This window comes from Notamacropus eugenii, chromosome 7 (assembly GCF_028372415.1).
Source record: "Notamacropus eugenii isolate mMacEug1 chromosome 7, mMacEug1.pri_v2, whole genome shotgun sequence".
Taxonomy (NCBI): domain Eukaryota; kingdom Metazoa; phylum Chordata; class Mammalia; order Diprotodontia; family Macropodidae; genus Notamacropus; species Notamacropus eugenii.
The window spans coordinates 80106471-80112507 of record NC_092878.1 but is presented as its reverse complement, the minus strand read 5'-3'; positions in this window follow the sequence as shown (position 1 = coordinate 80112507).

Here is a 6037-nt window from a genome sequence, read left to right as displayed (position 1 = left end):
GTTAAGTTTCGTAGAATCGAGTGTTCGGGTTCGGGTTCGGGTTCGGGTTAGCTTTAGGGTTAGAATCAAGCTCATTTTTAGTGTTAGGGGTTGGGTTAGGGTTAAGGTTAGAGTGCATATAGAGGTAGGGATAGGAGTAGGGTTAGGATTAGGGTTAGGGTTTGTGTTGGTAGAATCGAGGTTTAGGGTTAGGCTTAGGGTCAGAATTGCCTTTTGGGTTAGAGTCGAGTGCATTTAGAGTTAGGCTTCGTATTGAGATTGACGATTTAGTGTTAGCGTTATAATCGAGCACATTAGGGTTAGAGTTATGGTTAGAATCCACTGCATTTAGGGTTAGGATTAGGGTTAGTGTTAAGGTTATGTTTAGGGTGAGAGTGAGAATCGAGTGCATTTAAGGATAGTGTTAGGGGTAGTGTTATGTATAGGGTTAGCATTCGTAGAATCGAGGGTTAGGATTAGGGTTAGGGTTAAGGTTATATTTAGGGTGAGGGTGAGAATCGAGTGCATTTAAGGATAGTGTTAGGGTTAGAGTTAGGTATAGGGTTAGCTTTCATAGAATCGAGGGTCAGTGTTCAGGTTAGAGTTAGGGTAAAGATTAGGGTTAGAATCAAGTGCATTTTTAGTGTTAGGGTTGGGGTTAGGGTTAGGGTTTGAGTGCATATAGGGGTAGGGAAGGAGTTGGGTTAGGATTAAGGTTAGGGTTTGTGTTGGTAGAATCAACGTTTAGGGTTAGGAGTAGGGTGAGGATTGCCTTTTCGGTTACAACTTGAGTGCATTTAGCGTTAGGGTTAGTGTTGAGATTGACGATTTAGTGGTAGACTTAGAATCGAGCACATTAGGGTTAGAGTTATGGTTAGAATCCACTATATTTAAGCTTAGGGTTAGGGTTAGGGTTATTAGGGTCAGGATTAGAATCGAGAGCATTTAAGGATAGTGTTTGGGTTAGAGTTAGGTATAAGGTTAGCTTTCATAGAATCCAGGGTCAGTGTTCGGGTTAGATTTAGGGTAAGGATTAGGGTTAGAATCAACTGCATTTTTAGTGTTAGGGTTGGGGTTAGGGTTAGGGTTTGAGTGCATTTAGGGGTAGGGGAGGAGTTGGGTTAGGATTAGGGTTAGGGTTTGTGTTGGTAGAATCGAGGTTTCGGGTTAGGCTTAGGGTCAGGAGAGCATTATGGGTCAAAATTCAGAGCATTTAGGGTTAGGCTTAGTGTTGAGATTGATGATTTAGTTTTAGCGTTAGAATCCAGCACATTTAGGGTTAGAGTTATGCTTAGAATTCAGTGCATTTAGGGTTAGGGTTAGGGTTAGGGTTAGGTTTAGGGTCAGGGTTAGAATCGAGAGCATTTAAGGATAGTGCTAGGTTTAGAGTTAGGTTTAGGGTTAGCTTTCGTATAATCGAAGGTTAGGCTTAGGGTTTGGCTTAGGGTGAGGGTTAGGATTGGAATCAGGCGCATTTTTAGTGTTGTGGTTTTCGTCAGGGTATGGCTTAGAGTGCATTTCAGGGTAGGCGTATGAGTAGAGTTAGGATTAGGGTTAAGGTTTGTGTTGGTAGAATCGAGGTTTAGGGTTAGGCTTAGGGTCAGGAATGGCTTTTGGGTCAGAAGCCAGTGCATTTAGGGTTAGGCTTAGTGTTGAGATTGACGATTTAGTGTTAGGGTTATAATCGAGCACATTAGGGTTAGAGTTATGGTTAGAATCCAGTGCATTTAGAGTTAGGATTAGGGTTATGGTTAGGGTTATGTTCAGGGTGAGGGTTAGAATCGAGTGCATTTAAGGATAGTGTTAGGGGTACAGTTATGTATAAGGTTAGCTTTCGTAGAATCGAGGTTTTCGGTTAGGGTTAGGGTCAGGGGAGCATTTTGGGTCATAATTCAGAGCATTTAGGCTTAGGGTTTGTGTTGAAATTGATGATTTAGTTTTAGCGTTAGAATCAATCACATTTTGGGATCGAGTTATGCTTAGAATTCAGTGCATTTAGGGTTAGTGGTGGGGTTGGGGTTAGGGTTAGGGTTAGGCTTAGGCTTAGGGTCAGGATTAGAATCGAGAGCCTTTAAGGATAGTGCTAGGGTTAGAGTTAGGTTTAGGGTTAGCTTTCGTAGGATCGAGGGTTAGGCTTAGGGTGAGGGTTAGGGTTAGAATCAAGCACAGTTTTAGTGTTAGCGTTAGGGTGAGGGTTAGGGTTAAAGTGCTTTTAGGGCTAGTGGTAGGGGTAGGGTTAGGATTAGGGTTAAGGTTTGTGTTGTTAGAATCGAGGTTTAGGTTTAGGCTTAAGGTCAGGATTGCATTTTCGATCAGAATCGAGTGTATTTAGGCTTTGGGTTAGTGTTCAAATTGACGATTTAGTGTTAGTGTTTGAATCGAGCACATTTAGGGTTAGAGTTATGGTTAGAATTCAGTGCATTTAGGGTTAGGGTTAGGGTTAGGGTTAGGTTTAGGGTCAGGGTTAAAATAGAGAGCATTTAAGGATAGTGCTAGGGTTAGAGTTAGGTTTAGCGTTCGCTTTCGCAGAATCGAGGGTTAGGCTTAAGGTTAGGCTTAGGGTTAGGGTTAGAATCAGGCGAATTTTTAGTGTTGCGATTTTCGTCAGGATATGGCTTAGAGTGCATTTAGGGGTAGGGATATGAGTAGAGTTAGGATTAGGGTTAAGGTTTGTGTTGGTAGAATCGAGGTTTAGGGTTAGGCTTAGGGTCAGGAATGGCTTTTGGGTTAGAATCGAGTGCATTTAGGGTTAGGGTTAGTGTTGAGATTGACGATTTAGTGTTAGGCTTAGGACCAAGCACATGAGGGTAAGAGTTATGGTTAGAATCCACTGCATTTAGGCTTAGGGTTAGGGTTAAGGTTATTAGGGTCAGGATTAAAATCGAGAGCATTTAAGAATACTTTTAGGGTTAGAGTTAGGTTTAGGGTTAAGTTTCGTAGAATCGAGTGTTCGGGTTCGGGTTCGGGTTCGGGTTAGCTTTAGGGTTAGAATCAAGCTCATTTTTAGTGTTAGGGGTTAAGGTTAGGGTTAAGGTTAGAGTGGCTTAGGCTTAGGGTCAGGATTAGAATTGAGAGCCTTTAAGGATAGTGCTAGGGTTAGAGTTAGGTTTAGGGTTAGCTTTCGTAGAATCGAGGGTTAAGCTTAGGGTGAGGGTGAGGGTTAGAATCAAGCACAGTTTTAGTGTTAGCGTTAGGGTGAGGGCTAGGGTTAAAGTGCTTTTAGGGCTAGTGGTAGGGGTAGGGTTAGGATTAGGGTTAAGGTTTGTGTTGTTAGAATCGAGGTTTAGGTTTAGGCTTAAGGTCAGGATTGCATTTTCGATCAGAATCGAGTGCATTTAGGCTTTGGGTTAGTGTTCAAATTGACGATTTAGTGTTAGTGTTTGAATCGAGCACATTTAGGGTTAGAGTTATGGTTAGAATTCAGTGCATTTAGGGTTAGGGTTAGGGTTAGGGTTAGGTTTAGGGTCAGGGTTAAAATAGAGAGCATTTAAGGATAGTGCTAGGGTTAGAGTTAGGTTTAGCGTTCGCTTTCGCAGAATCGAGGGTTAGGCTTAAGGTTAGGCTTAGGGTTAGGGTTAGAATCAGGCGAATTTTTAGTGTTGCGATTTTCGTCAGGATATGGCTTAGAGTGCATATAGAGGTAGGGATAGGAGTAGGGTTAGGATTAGGGTTAGGGTTTGTGTTGGTAGAATCGAGGTTTAGGGTTAGGCTTAGGGTCAGAATTGCCTTTTGGGTTAGAATCGAGTGCATTTAGAGTTAGGCTTCGTATTGAGATTGACGATTTAGTGTTAGCGTTATAATCGAGCACATTAGGGTTAGAGTTATGGTTAGAATCCACTGCATTTAGGGTTAGGATTAGGGTTAGTGTTAAGGTTATGTTTAGGGTGAGAGTGAGAATCGAGTGCATTTAAGGATAGTGTTAGGGGTAGTGTTATGTATAGGGTTAGCATTCGTAGAATCGAGGGTTAGGATCAGGGTTAGGGTTAAGGTTATATTTAGGGTGAGGGTGAGAATCGAGTGCATTTAAGGATAGTGTTAGGGTTAGAGTTAGGTATAGGGTTAGCTTTCATAGAATCGAGGGTCAGTGTTCAGGTTAGAGTTAGGGTAAAGATTAGGGTTAGAATCAAGTGCATTTTTAGTGTTAGGGTTGGGGTTAGGGTTAGGGTTTGAGTGCATATAGGGGTAGGGAAGGAGTTGGGTTAGGATTAAGGTTAGGGTTTGTGTTGGTAGAATCAACGTTTAGGGTTAGGAGTAGGGTGAGGATTGCCTTTTCGGTTACAACTTGAGTGCATTTAGCGTTAGGGTTAGTGTTGAGATTGACGATTTAGTGGTAGACTTAGAATCGAGCACATTAGGGTTAGAGTTATGGTTAGAATCCACTATATTTAAGCTTAGGGTTAGGGTTAGGGTTATTAGGGTCAGGATTAGAATCGAGAGCATTTAAGGATAGTGTTTGGGTTAGAGTTAGGTATAAGGTTAGCTTTCATAGAATCCAGGGTCAGTGTTCGGGTTAGAGTTAGGGTAAGGATTAGGGTTAGAATCAACTGCATTTTTAGTGTTAGGGTTGGGGTTAGGGTTAGGGTTTGAGTGCATTTAGGGGTAGGGGAGGAGTTGGGTTAGGATTAGGGTTAGGGTTTGTGTTGGTAGAATCGAGGTTTCGGGTTAGGCTTAGGGTCAGGAGAGCATTATGGGTCAAAATTCAGAGCATTTAGGGTTAGGCTTAGTGTTGAGATTGATGATTTAGTTTTAGCGTTAGAATCCAGCACATTTAGGGTTAGAGTTATGCTTAGAATTCAGTGCATTTAGGGTTAGGGTTAGGGTTAGGGTTAGGTTTAGGGTCAGGGTTAGAATCGAGAGCATTTAAGGATAGTGCTAGGTTTAGAGTTAGGTTTAGGGTTAGCTTTCGTATAATCGAAGGTTAGGCTTAGGGTTTGGCTTAGGGTGAGGGTTAGGATTGGAATCAGGCGCATTTTTAGTGTTGTGGTTTTCGTCAGGGTATGGCTTAGAGTGCATTTCAGGGTAGGCGTATGAGTAGAGTTAGGATTAGGGTTAAGGTTTGTGTTGGTAGAATCGAGGTTTAGGGTTAGGCTTAGGGTCAGGAATGGCTTTTGGGTCAGAAGCCAGTGCATTTAGGGTTAGGCTTAGTGTTGAGATTGACGATTTAGTGTTAGGGTTATAATCGAGCACATTAGGGTTAGAGTTATGGTTAGAATCCAGTGCATTTAGAGTTAGGATTAGGGTTATGGTTAGGGTTATGTTCAGGGTGAGGGTTAGAATCGAGTGCATTTAAGGATAGTGTTAGGGGTAAAGTTATGTATAAGGTTAGCTTTCGTAGAATCGAGGTTTTCGGTTAGGGTTAGGGTCAGGGGAGCATTTTGGGTCATAATTCAGAGCATTTAGGCTTAGGGTTTGTGTTGAAATTGATGATTTAGTTTTAGCGTTAGAATCAATCACATTTTGGGATCGAGTTATGCTTAGAATTCAGTGCATTTAGGGTTAGTGGTGGGGTTGGGGTTAGGGTTAGGGTTAGGCTTAGGCTTAGGGTCAGGATTAGAATCGAGAGCCTTTAAGGATAGTGCTAGGGTTAGAGTTAGGTTTAGGGTTAGCTTTCGTAGGATCGAGGGTTAGGCTTAGGGTGAGGGTTAGGGTTAGAATCAAGCACAGTTTTAGTGTTAGCGTTAGGGTGAGGGTTAGGGTTAAAGTGCTTTTAGGGCTAGTGCTAGGAGTAGGGTTAGGATTAGGGTTAAGGTTTGTGTTGGTAGAATCGAGGTTTAGGTTTAGGCTTAAGGTCAGGATTGCATTTTCGATCAGAATCGAGTGTATTTAGGCTTTGGGTTAGTGTTCAAATTGACGATTTAGTGTTAGTGTTTGAATCGAGCACATTTAGGGTTAGAGTTATGGTTAGAATTCAGTGCATTTAGGGTTAGGGTTAGGGTTAGTGTTAGGTTTAGGGTCAGGGTTAAAATAGAGAGCATTTAAGGATAGTGCTAGGGTTAGAGTTAGGTTTAGCGTTCGCTTTCGCAGAATCGAGGGTTAGGCTTAAGGTTAGGCTTAGGGT